The sequence below is a fragment of the Ananas comosus genome, linkage group 18 (assembly GCF_001540865.1).
Source record: "Ananas comosus cultivar F153 linkage group 18, ASM154086v1, whole genome shotgun sequence".
Taxonomy (NCBI): domain Eukaryota; kingdom Viridiplantae; phylum Streptophyta; class Magnoliopsida; order Poales; family Bromeliaceae; genus Ananas; species Ananas comosus.
Genome location: NC_033638.1, coordinates 3,079,049 through 3,092,433, shown reverse-complemented (window position 1 = coordinate 3,092,433; position 13,385 = coordinate 3,079,049). Strand labels below are relative to the sequence as shown.

The window sequence follows — 13,385 nt, the reverse complement described above, 5'->3', positions numbered from 1 at the left end:
GAATTGGATGTGCCAAAGACCTCCAATTGCCATTGCTACTCTTATGCTGAAATTTTAGTTAACTTGGTCAAAAATGATCAAGTTAATGCAAATTTGAGAATTAAATGTTATCAAATTAATTTGGTAGCTTGGGAGTTCATTTGGCATGCTTTGGAAGTGCTCGAAGTGAATTGGAAGTGACAGAAACCTCCAATCACTGCTGCTATCAAGTAATGCTGAAATTTCTAGTTAATGTTGATCAAAATGATCAACATGATGCCAAATTGGAAATTAATTGCTTCCAAATTAATTTGACAACTTGTAGAGGTATATTAGTGTAATTTGGAAGTGCTTGAGTGGACTTGAAGTGAGTTGGATGGGCAAAATAAGCTTCAAAGTGCTGCTGCAGCTAGTTGTTTAGTGCAGGGACTGAATTGTAAGCTTCAGGGACTGAAATGTAAATCTGAAGATTGCAATGCACTTTTGCAATTTTCAGGGGTTAAACTGCAATTTCTCATCCTTATCACTTAACCCCAGCTGGCTGGAGTATGGAGACACGTATGAAAACTTCTCTCTTTCCTCCCTTCATCTCTCTTCTTCTACTCTCTCTCTAGGCTAAGGAAAGCTTGAGGAAATTGGGGTTGGCAGCCTTGAGGATTGCGGTTCAGGTGGAGGAGTTGATCCGAACTGAAGAAGGGTTGATGAGACTGATGCGTTGAGTGATTTCCTTGCTGGTCCGAGCTAAGAGGAACTTCCTAGCAGGGAATTCCTGCTGCTGAACAACTGGTACAGTATCTAACTAAGGTAAATTGGTTAGTGTTTATTCTTAGATAGGTTAGTTACTTTTGAGAGAACATTTATATGAGTTTCTTGCAACTGGCAGCTAAGAGCTTGGGCTTAATGGATGCTATAGAGCAGGGAGTTCAGTGGAGAGAGCTTGGAATTGGGGCAAGCAAATTGCTTTTCAGCTGAGATCATAGTAAGTGCTTTAAAGAAGCCTCTAAAGGATTTCTTATTGCTGAATTTCAGACTTGAGACTTGGGGCTTTGGGTTAGTTAATGCTGAAAGAAATTTAGAGGAGTCTCAAATTAGGGTAAGCTAATTCTATAGCTGAATTAAGTTGAATTACTTACCTTAGAGATGACTTCTAGAAGGCTTTCTTGCTGCTGAAATGGGCAGACCTGGATTTCAGGTTGATTGAAGTTGCTGAATTAGAAATCAGCAAAGGTGCTGACTTGGAAATCAGCATAAGGAATTTTGAAACTAAGGTAAATGGCTAACTTCTCATCTAGGATCATAGAATATGCATAAAAAAAGCCTCTAAATGGTTTAATTAAGGTGTGTGTATGCTGAAATTTCAGCATTAGTGCAAAATTTAATGTTGAGCTGAATTAAAGGCTTGTTAGAGCTGCCGAATTGAAAATTTAGCTGAAAAGGAGCTCTAGTGAGCTGTGAGCAACTTAGAAAACTTCTAATCCAGATATACATAGTACCTAGTACCATACCTGAATTGGGTAGGGATGAGTAATACTCCCGAGTTGAGAAGCATATGCAGAAATTCAAGAAACTGAATTTCAGCATTGAACTCTATTAACTATTGGAGTTGGAACTAGCTACGGAGTAATAGATCTAGTAAATTTCAGATTAGAAATGATTAGAGCAAAGTTGAATTTGATTTGCTCTAATTTCTAAATGAAATTGATGCTAATCCCTGCTTAGAATGAGGGATTAATTATGAGTTGTTTAACTTCTGAGACTTTAACATGCTGAAATTTTAAGTAGTATATGAAGCTGAAATTAATAGTCGAAGCTATGCAAGATATAAACATGCGAGTAAATAGGTCTATGTGTAGACTATTGTAAATAAAATCTGAAGTAACCTGGCTTTGATTTTGAATAAAATAGTATTAGTAGCTGCATGAAAAGCATTGAGACTATGTAAATATATATATATGTGGATAGTTGTGAGATATCGAAATTCGATGATATTTGCTAACTTTGGCCAAATGGGCCAAAGTGGGCGATTGAACGGTTTGGACAAGTTCCATTCGGCATTACAACAAGTTTGGAAGAGCAAAAATGAGTTCCAAAGGTGTTGGAATGGTTTTGACATCGATCGGGCGAAGTGGAGCCGAAACAGAGTGAAAACGGCATTCTGGAGCTGTTGTACCGGTACAAACCCATCGAAACCGAGGGAACTGAGCGCTCGGGTACGCTCGGGTTGCGCTCCTCGGCTCGGGTGCGCTCGGGTTCGGCTCCTCGGCTCGGGTGCGCTCGGGTTCAGCTGTCACCCAGACCTTGTACCGGTGCAAGAACCCGTGTACCGGTACAAGGAGCCCGAACAGTAGGGGCTGTTTTGGGAAAATAGAAAAAATGGAGGGGCTCTTTGGGTTTTGTTACCATAGAGGACTTAAACCCCCTCTCTCAGCTGCTCCCTTTCACTCACTTAACCTCTCTCTCTCTCCCTCTCAAAGCTCCCCCTCTCTCTCTAACCGCAAGAAGAAGGAGAAGAAGAAAGAAGGAGAGAAAGAAAGAGAAGAAGAAGGAGAAAGGAAAGAGAAGGTCAAGGAGAAGAAAAGGAAGCTCTTCTCCCTCTCTTCCTCAAGCTAGGGCGTGCTTTGGAGCAAACCCTAGAGGTAAGCCTTAACCCTAACATTGAATTTCTAGGGTTTGAGGGTTTTTGGTTGGTTTTGATGGTTCAAATAGAACCTAATGAACTTAGAGAATATGGATTTAGCTCACAATGAAGCTAGAAACCATTGCTTCCTATGGGTGCCAAACCTAGGGCTTGATTTTGGAATTTTTGAAGATATGAGGGATTGATCTATTTTGATGGGTCAAAAACCTAATTGCTATGCTCTTAAACGCGTAGGCGAAGACGGTTCGTCGATCCGACGAGTGAGCGCGAAGATATCGCCGTTTTGAGTGCTCTAGGGTTTGGGTTGGCCCGAGGATTTGAAGCGACAAAAAAGATCGCGAAAGAACACATTTCTTAGCTCTACAGTACTACCACGAGGTGGGTGGTGACCATCCCGAAGCAATCGGGCTACCTTCTATGTCTAAGTCTAATATTGATCAAATTGCATCTTGTGCATATACATATAGGGTTAGAAGATAATTGTTGTTGCTTATATTTGCATGCTAGTAGCCATATATCTTGTTGGTTGATCCATGATCTAGTATGCATGAAAACTATATGTTGAGAATCTAGATCCTATATGAGATGATTAATGCTTATGTTGCTAAAGAACTAGTATGATGTGACTAGTGTTGATGATGAGTCTAAATGACGAGTGGCATCTAGTTAGAAAACTATGATGAGTGGCATTTGATTGTTGATGACCTTGATATGAGAACATTAGTGTAGTTGAGACACTATGAAATTGGGTACAAGTAAACCTTGCTTCCATGATGAGATTACCCTTAGAGGGTAGGTTGCTGCTATTCGTGAGTTGATCATGCTCACATAGCCTGTCTGCGCTTGGAGGGGTCGCTCCCTACAAGCTGTGCACTCCGGAGGTTGGTCACTCGAGAGACAGTCAGTGTGCTGTCTGGACGGTCAGTGTGCTGTCCGCAGGCGGTCTCAAGGAGTAGTTCAGTGCGACTTTCCCTATGAGATTTACACGTGAGTTATGCTTGTGAACCACGAGTTCACCTTGAGATTTGGTTACCTATTGAGTCATACTCATTATTGTTGTTCATGGTAGTTAGCTTCATAGTTGCTTACTTACCCAGCTTTATTTATTGTTCATGCATCCATAATATCAGATTGAGGCATAGCTTGATATACCTGTTTCACATACCTGCTTCAGTTCAGTTTAGCTTTATATATATATATATATATATATATATATATATATGCCTGCTTAAGACCTAGTGGGTAGATCGGCGGAGTCGGCGGCTGAACCCACTGAGAACTATTCGTAGTTCTCACACCCTTGTTGCAGGTGCTAGTTCGAGTGTCCCGACCGAGCGGGAGGATCGCGGCAAGGGCTTAGCGCCCTAGCGTATTGGTTGATAGCTTACTTCCTACTTGCATTAGTTCACCCTGCTTTTACCTTCTGAGAGTAGATGATGTATAGGGTGAGGTTTTGGAGAGGATTTGATGTATTTACATTTTGGAAAAAATGAATGCAAGTTGTATCAAATGATTAAAGTTAATTGATATCAAGAGGTTGAATGTTTCAAGTATGTCTCTAATAGTTAAGTTTCTCTCTTTTGAATACTTGTATACTGTTTACTTATATCGCTTGCTCTTGTTGGTCTTTATAGCACTGTTTGTGCTCTCGATTATCGTTGTTTGATTGTGTATGAATTCAAGTTGTATTCCTGGGGACTTGTTGTACACAATCTGGTTGGTTAGCCTTGGACGGACAGGGAGACTCTGTCCGTTCGGCATCACGCCGCCGCCCTCGAAAGGGGCTAAATTGGTACCGTTTTCGGGTAGTGCGGTCGGGGGCGTGACAATAGTATATACATATACATGGATACTTGGAGTTGAAAGGCTAATTTGTAAAATATGAGAAATGACTCAAGTTTGATTTCTTTTATACTTGTTTGAATGAAAGTTAAACATGCTCGAAAGTTTAAATTGACTTTCCGACAGGTCGGCGACGCGCTAATTACGGTAGAGACCGTTCTAGTTCTATTTACACTGAGTCGCGAGAGCTAGTTGTCGACGCATTTCGAGACGTGGATTCTAGTTGTTGACACCACTACAGGTGGGTGGTGCTATCCGAAATCTTTGAATCACTCTTTATGTCTATATTGTTCATTGAGCATATTTATATTTGTAGTCATGCATTATAGGGTATTGGCATCGTACAAGTGATCATTGAATATCTGAATTCTTATCAATTGTGAGAACATATGAACATTAGAATGTGGACATAGAACCCTAATAATGCATGGACTATAACAATAGTGAACTTGGTGACATTCTAACTAGAGATTTGGTTAGCATCGAGAAATGAAATTGTGAAACTAGCATAAAGAGCTAGTTAGAGTTAAAGTGTGACATCGTCTATTGTTGAATCCTCTAAAGGAGGATCAGATCATACTCACATTCGTTTGGTTCAAGGTAGGTCGCTCCTCCTTGAACGATGAGCTCCGGAGTAGTCATCTTTACTGGACCAGGAGGTGCGTCTCCCCCAGTTGACAGTCCCGTCGGGTGCAGGTTGCGTATCCCCGATATTTGGGATAGTGTCAGTGAGTTATTGTTAACCAGAGGGTTAACCAAAAGATTGGGTAAATTCAGTAAAAGTATGCATGCATACTTACAATTTTCAGCTATTGCTTTCTTTCAGCTTTGTACAGGCATTGTAGTAGTTACATGTTATAGTTGGTTACTATCTATTTACTTCTTTTGCCTACATATGCCTGAATAGACCTAATGAGTGAGTCGGCGAGGTCGGCGGCCGAACCCACTAGGAACTTTCAGTAGTTCTCATACCACTAACCATACAGGTTCCAGTGCGAGCGGTGTGGCCGAGGATCGTGGCAAGAGCCCCGCAGCTTAGCTAGCTGACACCAGAGTATAGTAGTTTACCATTTTGTGTTCATGTGAGACATTTTGATGTACAGAGATATGTAAATGAATGTATTATAAAGTATGTAAATAACTAAATGTTTTAGTTATTCAGTTATGTAAAGTTCAGTTTAAAAATTTTAAATTACAGTAAATTTTCATATATAGCTAGCTTACTATCACTTGTGGTTGTTGCTTGCCCTCGTGCAAGCCATGTATATTGAAATGTTATTCTGAAAATTGTTTATTTCTTTATACATGTACTCGTTTTTATTGAGCCTTGGGCGGACAGAGGAGGTTCTGTCCGTTCGGCGTCTGTGTACGGGCCCGGATCGACCAAATTGGCGATAGCGGGACGTGACAATATATATATATATATATATATATATATATATATATATATATACTAGTTGAATGTACATGCAAATACACGTAACAATTATTATAATTTATTTCAAATCAATATAAATTTGTACATTATATATATCCAAAATTTTACAATAAAAATTATATTTATAAATTAATGTGTTATATTTTATTAGAAAATATTTATAATATCCTACCGTGTTCTTTTATTTATATAAATCGAACATTTTTATATACTTTTTGATTTTTGATGAATCAAATTTAAATATGTGTTTTAAACTAAAAGCACAAAATTTAATTCACATTTAATTTAAAATTTAAAATTTAATTTTGATCCACTGTAATAAAAAAATTAATTATTAATTCAAATTTGATATCTAAAAACTAAATTTAATTTATAATTTAAACTCAAATTTTAATTTTAATGTAAAATAGATTAATAGAAATGTTATTTTTTAACAAATTGATCATAACCGTTTGTTTTAATTTTAGATATTTTTTAACAAATTGATTACAATCGTTCATATGATTGAATTTATAGATGCATGCAAATGCTATTTTTTAATAGATTGATTATAACTGTTCTTATTTGAGATATTTTTTTAACAAATTGATTATAATCATTTATAGGGAATAAATTTTTATATGTAGTAGAAATTTAATAGATTGATTATAATCATTCGTTTTTATTTAATATATTTTTAATAAATTAATCATAATCATTCGTAGAAAATATTATTTTATATTTAATAGATTGATCATAACCGTTAATTTTTATTTGAGATATTTTTAACAAATTAATCATAATCATTCGTAGGGAATATTATTTTATTCTTTTTTGAATTCCGTCTGTCATTGTCGGAATTCCTATACGCTTATATATATATATATATATATATATATATATATATACTATTAATATATTATAAATAAATAATATTTACTATTAATTTTTTAGTTTTAGGATGAATATTGCTTCAGCTATCACCACTAAATCCTTGACATCTTGGGACTAAAAATTACATAATAATACTATTTTTTTAGTATGTATTACATGAATCATTTGTAATGAAACACGAGAAAACGATCTAACGGAGAACCCTCAAGACACGTTCCGCAGTACTCCTTGAATAAGGAGCTTCTAACTATTATGGTGTCCATAGATTAATTTAAGACCACTTAGAAAACAAAAAGGGAAAAAAAGTAAGTTAAAAAATGTAACACTGAACCACCGTTGTTATAACGAACCACATGACAGTGAAAAGAAGACGTCTAATGAGTTGAGCCAAGACACCATGTCTTTATAGTCCGATGACACGTTTTAAGTAGACCAGGAAGAAGAGTCCTAAACGTCTTGTCAACGTTAAGCATTCATTTTAAAGAAAATAGCTCACAAGATTAACCTATTAAATATAAATTAAAAAGTGAACAATAGTTACAAACCGGATAGGTAAACCAAGTCGTACAATGAAATATTTTAATTACATCTCGTACAGAAGAACGACGTATATAAATACACTTATATATGCAACGACTATAGGTGTGTTGATGGGAACATATATTTCAATAGACGAAAGGGGACGTATATCCACTGAAAGGTACATATCTCCTAGAATTCAATGAACCAAAGTACTCGGTTTTGACGAAACCCACGGGGCGCGGGAAAACCGGGACGAAGATGCAGAAAAAGACGAAAGTAGACGTCGGTGGAAGTCATCACGCCAACCGTTTGTCTTCTCAAAACTTCGAAGACGACTCCGTAATAACGATCTATAAATCAAACAAAAATAGTACTTTCAGATCTTCTACTTAACGAGTTATTAAAAAAAAACAACTAGATTATTTTAAATATAAAATCGATATGTCATCAACACTGTACATGTCATCAACACTGTGCACGAGACATCAACAATATAGTAGAATATTGAAGTGGGATCAGAAACCAAGAATCGATCTTGTTAAAAAAAGGAATAAATCCTCGAGTAATATAGATAATCGAAAAGTTGCTCAAAGATTAAGTTTACAATAAGACGAACGATAAATTAACAGTATAATGTACGTAACTAGAATTTCAACTAAGAGGTTGAGTACGTAAAAGTTTTAAACATACTATCCAAGTACCGTAGTCGAGCAGTTAATCGATTTCGTAACCTCCACGGTAACCATTTACTAAATCCCATGTGCTTTGCTATACAAGCGACGGAAGTCCATCTGGTGAGAAGATTCCGAAAAAGAAACTGTGTGTGTGTGCCTCTATATATACATATACATACATATATACATACATATAAATACATATAGAAATATATACATATATATATATATATAATAATTACAATATTATTAATACTAATATTATTATATAGAAGAAGAAGAAGAAGAAGATGAATTGAGGATCCACCTGGTGTAAATTGGGAACATCCTGACATACTAACTTCTTGCCTTTTCCACCAGGGATTATCATCACAACACCCCCCTTTTCGAACTTAATTTCCCTATCTATGAGGTTTTTCCTCATTCGGTAGTTTACACCTGATACCTGATACCGTTGTACCTGGTCGGTAGGGGACGGTAGGCGAAAGAGGGAAATATTAACCTTAACTATATCAAACTCCGTAAACGTCTCGTAAAAGTCGAGTAAAAGTTGTGTCAATAACACTTGACATCTTTTCTTTTGTAAGATTCTTCGTACCGTTCCTTCCTCTGTAACGAGACTGTCATTAAAGGATACCGGGGAAGAATCGCTAGTTACTACAGTTACCTAGACCAAACCAAACTCGCACACTCCGTCATTACACTTGACATCCGAATACAAATTATAATTGTTCGATCCCATTATCTGAACCAGGATGCTCGAGCAGAAAACATGATCCGAATCCGTACCGGATTGATTAAGGAACAGTGACTGTGGTCGGCCTCAGCGTTTTACCATCAAGACATTAACTTGACAACAACAGTTTGGCGTAACCCTAAACCCTAGGGTCACGGTTCCCTGTACCACCCAAAACCACTTAGAATTCCGAACACAAGGTTTGTCCTTCTAAGGTCCCCTCCCCATAGCCCCCGGTTCGAGGGCTAAGAGTCCCTTTTTTCTGTAAGTTAACAACAAGTGCCTAAACCTGTACTCTTTCCTTTAAAAATATGTTTTCAAATGAAAGATACCTGAAAAGTGATTCTGAGCCCTAACGCCTCTCTAAAACAATACACGTCACTTTTTAATGCTATCCTTTTTTCGGAACAAACAAAGGAATACATTATACTACAACCCGTATATCGTTCAGCCAATGCTCTATAAAAGGCACCAGGGTAGGCTTTTACCGCTTCGTATAGAGATATACAAAAGCGGAGTTGAGTTAAAACGGATTATCGCAATCTACTGGGAGTTTATGGTTTGCCCGGGATTTATCAAATCATTATATTCGATTACTTTGAGTCTTGGGATAACGAAGACAACCCTTTGGACTGTTCAAAAATGTTCCATTGAACTGTATAGAGTTAGAAGATTTACCCATACTAACGAACGTATTTTCATAAACCGATCGGTAATGTTCAACGTCCCAAAAAAGGAACTTTCAGCGGTGAACTATCTTTACCGCTTCCGATCCTGAGAAAGACTTGTGACGAAGCGTCCCCAGATGAAACTACTGGTAATCAACTATTACCGGAAGTGTTCATACATTAACATTTATCATGTTAAATACGCACTAAAATACCACATTCTTGAATAGGTATACATAAGTCGATTTACATAAAAGAAAAGAGAGAGGGTTAGTACAAAGACGATGATAAACGTATGACCTAAGAGAGTGCCTCATACTTCAGTGTGATAAAGGACCAATTAGTCCTTAGTACTCCAAACTATAAGATTTTAACGTCTATCGTCTCCACCATTTGTCATACTTCCTGGACTAACTAATGTCGGCTGTTTGATCCTGGCCTGGATACCCATACGACAAGGACTAAGAAAATGGGAAAAAAAAAACTAAGTTGTTGTCATTCGATGTGGTATACGTTAGGACATGAAGAATTTAATAAAAGAGAATGAACATACCTTACACGACCATTAATAATGTTGGTAAGGGACACATACGGACCTGAAACCCTAAACCAATTTGGAGTTTTCTGTTGGTTGTCACAACAAATGACCATGTCTGTGTACATTAGCATCGTAAACAATCAACCGACCTTGACTCATCACGCACTTTACTTGAATTTACCAAAGAACATATTTTATAAAGACGTCATGGATTTATCCGTGTATATAACGAGACATAGATTAAAACCCACTTTATGACCTCGCGGGGGAATTGTTCATAAACGTTTAAAGTGTAACAGGACTTACCAGTGGAAGGAAAGTGGGGGGAGTGGGATATTAGATCACTATTCCAAAGTACATTTCTTGTGAGGACCTTTATACTTTTCATTGCTTTTGAATATCAAATTCTCCTTCCCCCCAACCCCCCTACGTTACATATAAAAGAAAGGAACCGAAATCCTTATTTAGATAATTTATAACGAAGTCGATCTAACAACAAGTATTAACTGGTCTGAAATTGTATAGATAAATACTAAAGACAACAAGTCTATCGGAGTAGTTAAAGGGAGCTTCCTTAAGATGAAGTAGTCCCTAATTAGGAGTCGTTCGGGTTGTTGGGCTCCTCGGAGTTAGACAATGGGTTTAGGGGTGAGAGTTACGAGGTTTGGGTCGAGTAAGTTGTTCACGCGTCCAAGGAGGACGATCGTTACCACGATGTTCATGTTTACGTTGATTGGGTCAGTTAACACGTAGTAGCTGGCGATGTGGAGGTGGGTGGTGACAACCCCAGGAGGTTTTAAGCTAGTTAAGATCTGTTCTTTTAGTCTAGTTGTCATACTTAGCCGGGATGGGATCACCCTTGTTACGAGTCTAAGGTCGTGGGTATAGAAGATGAAGTAACCGAAGAGGTGTCGGTTTGGGTTGAAGGAGAAAAGGATGGCGGGTTCAAGGTAGTCGTAGTTTATCGTTATATTACGGGAGCGGAGCATCACGTCTGTACAGCTGCTACGTCGGCGGTGGCTGCGTCGGAGCTCTTCGACTAGGTTTGCTAAGTGTCTCAAGCCAGGTCGTTTAAGAGGTCCTCAATTACTACAGCTGCGTTAGTTTACCTCAGTCGTCAAACCCCTTACTATACTTTTCTTACTTGCCCTAATGCGGTCCTTACTTACCGCCTTATAGGTGGCACCCTTTACACCAAGGTTTATTAAAACCTTACCCATTACACCCCAAACCAAGGCACCCGCCCTAACCAGGAAGTGGCTGTCGACCACCCAATTCTCGCCGCTACCGGTTATTACGATACCGGTACTTGCCTGCCCATCCTAACTTAGTGTAAAGAGTCCTGGGCTAGGTTTACTCGGTAGTCGGCGTTGTCCTTTACCCTTCGGCCGAAAACTCGCCCGAATCTTGTCGTTTATCAAAGTTATTAGAGCGAATACTGACCTTTGGGAGAGGGATCTTCACTCAAGGGCAATGGTCTTCTTTATAACGTTCTCTTTTACCTCGCCGTATTTTCCATTTCGGGTCACTGACTGTTACATTCAAGATCAAGTATTGGAGTAGACAGCTTTCGGAACAGCATGATGATTAACGAGCTTTTCCTGTGTATGTACTATCGACGACGAAAGTGTGTTTTTGTTACACACGATATGAATCGAAAACAAACAAACCTACCAATAGACACATAATAGTACGTCAGTTCCGTAGCCACAACGGATATCATACAATCCCTACTCTTTATCTTACATTCATGGTGCCCGTGCCCCTTATCTCGTGGCTTAGGAGCACACGTCACGAACCACACCAAAGAGGCGTTAAATCCTCCCTTATCTAAGAAACCACAAGATACTTCCTTACTATACGTAGAGTAAAGAAGGTTCGACAATAGTTAGAATATTAAAAGAAGAGAAAAACGACCTTACTTCGAATCGACGGCTAAAGAAAAGAGCCGGGCCCCGAACGAAAGACAACGTACATAACTTGTGGGTGTGACGGAGGGAAAGGGAAGAAAAACGTACACTCTCAACTAAGATATACTGTCATCTTCGAGAATTATCGAGACGTAGCTAGCGCAACAGTGGAAAGTAATCGAGTTGGTACATGATATAAAGTAACATTAATGTTAAAATAGTTGTAAAAGTGTGAAACAACCGAGAATTAAAACGGCAGCTTGATATTGTACGTACACCACCAAAAAAAAAAAAAAAAAAAATTGAATTAAGTGAAAACAACCACAAAACTCAAGACGACACAACGTTACTCCTCGGTTTCATTTTGTCACTACTATAACCCTACGTCGTAGACTTGTTACATAATAAACCAGACCGTAATTGTCAAGGCTTTTTCTTGTCAAAGCCCAAAAGGCTTGTCGTACACACGCTTTTAATCAATAAGCATACCACACAAACTACAAGAACCTAATCACAATCCGGGACAAAGATGGTTGAGTTAGATTGAACAAAAAGTAAGATACAGCTGCCGGCGTTATAAGCCGTTTTAGGGGAAGTGTACGTTCTCATACGAATGTCTTTTTCTCGTATATCTGTATTTAGAGTACTCAATGTTAGGGGACTAACAAAAACTTGCTATATTTGTACCAGAGTTTATATGTTAGTGGTAATTTTGTGGGTGACCTCGTAAGTGTAAAGGTACATGAACAGATACTATGGTCTGTTCCACGAGAAACCGTGTCGGGGATAGTGTGAGAGAAAGAAGAGGGGCAAGAACTTGTAGTCCTGACAGCCCTACGAGGCCTACGGCATCAACCTACGCTACAACCCCGTCAGCAGCCACAACTGGAACGTCGTGTGCTAGAAGGGGCGCATCAGGAACCGGTCGAGCAGCTAGTGCCCCCGCTAGTAGGACGTGCCCGGCGTGGTGCCCCGGGTCTTGAGCTGGTCCTGGCCTAAAAGCGTTGGCTAGTGGTTCGACAAGGTCAAGCGCAGCAAACGGTGGTTTTGACGCTTTTACGTACGGCTTACGCTACTGTCAAAACATATATACCTTCTCTAAGACCTCTGACTACGTCCAATACTCGTGTAAATGACATCATCCCCCTTTGAACCCGACGTTGAACTCACTTAAACTAACAGATGACTCTTAGTTGTTAGGATCGACTAATTTAGAGATGACGTTTTACACATAGAATCCTTGGTTTCTACACGATAGTTTTTTCGAATCAGATAGAAGTGGAGTTAAGAGAAAAATAATAGGTAAGGTGATTAAAAAAAAAGCAATTTAGTCGCTGTTTCAATTTTAATTTCCCATGATTTTACTTATAAGCTATTTGGATCCATTCCATAGATTTCAAAAAACATTTATTAAATTATTTTATAATTGCCTTCTCGACCGCTTTTTTCTTTTTACTTTGGTATACCATGATTGAATTTGTGAAATTTGGTGTACCATGATTTCTCTTTTTCACGCTTTGATGTTCCCACCATAAACTTCGAATGGGATAAATTATAACTTGTGAGT

At 38.3% G+C, this 13,385-nt stretch overlaps 1 long non-coding RNA gene across 3 annotated transcripts; it reads left to right on the top strand.

Moving 5' to 3' along the window:
* Positions 526 to 5,559, top strand: LOC109723697. 3 transcript variants are annotated; one of them, XR_002219725.1, is made up of 5 exons: positions 526 to 783; positions 863 to 958; positions 1,172 to 1,247; positions 4,586 to 4,700; positions 5,446 to 5,559. It is a non-coding gene; the product is annotated as an uncharacterized LOC109723697 (long non-coding RNA). The 3 variants fall into 3 exon arrangements; XR_002219726.1 differs by lacking the exon at positions 1,172 to 1,247 and having other exon boundaries at positions 527 to 765; XR_002219724.1 differs by lacking the exon at positions 1,172 to 1,247 and having other exon boundaries at positions 527 to 783.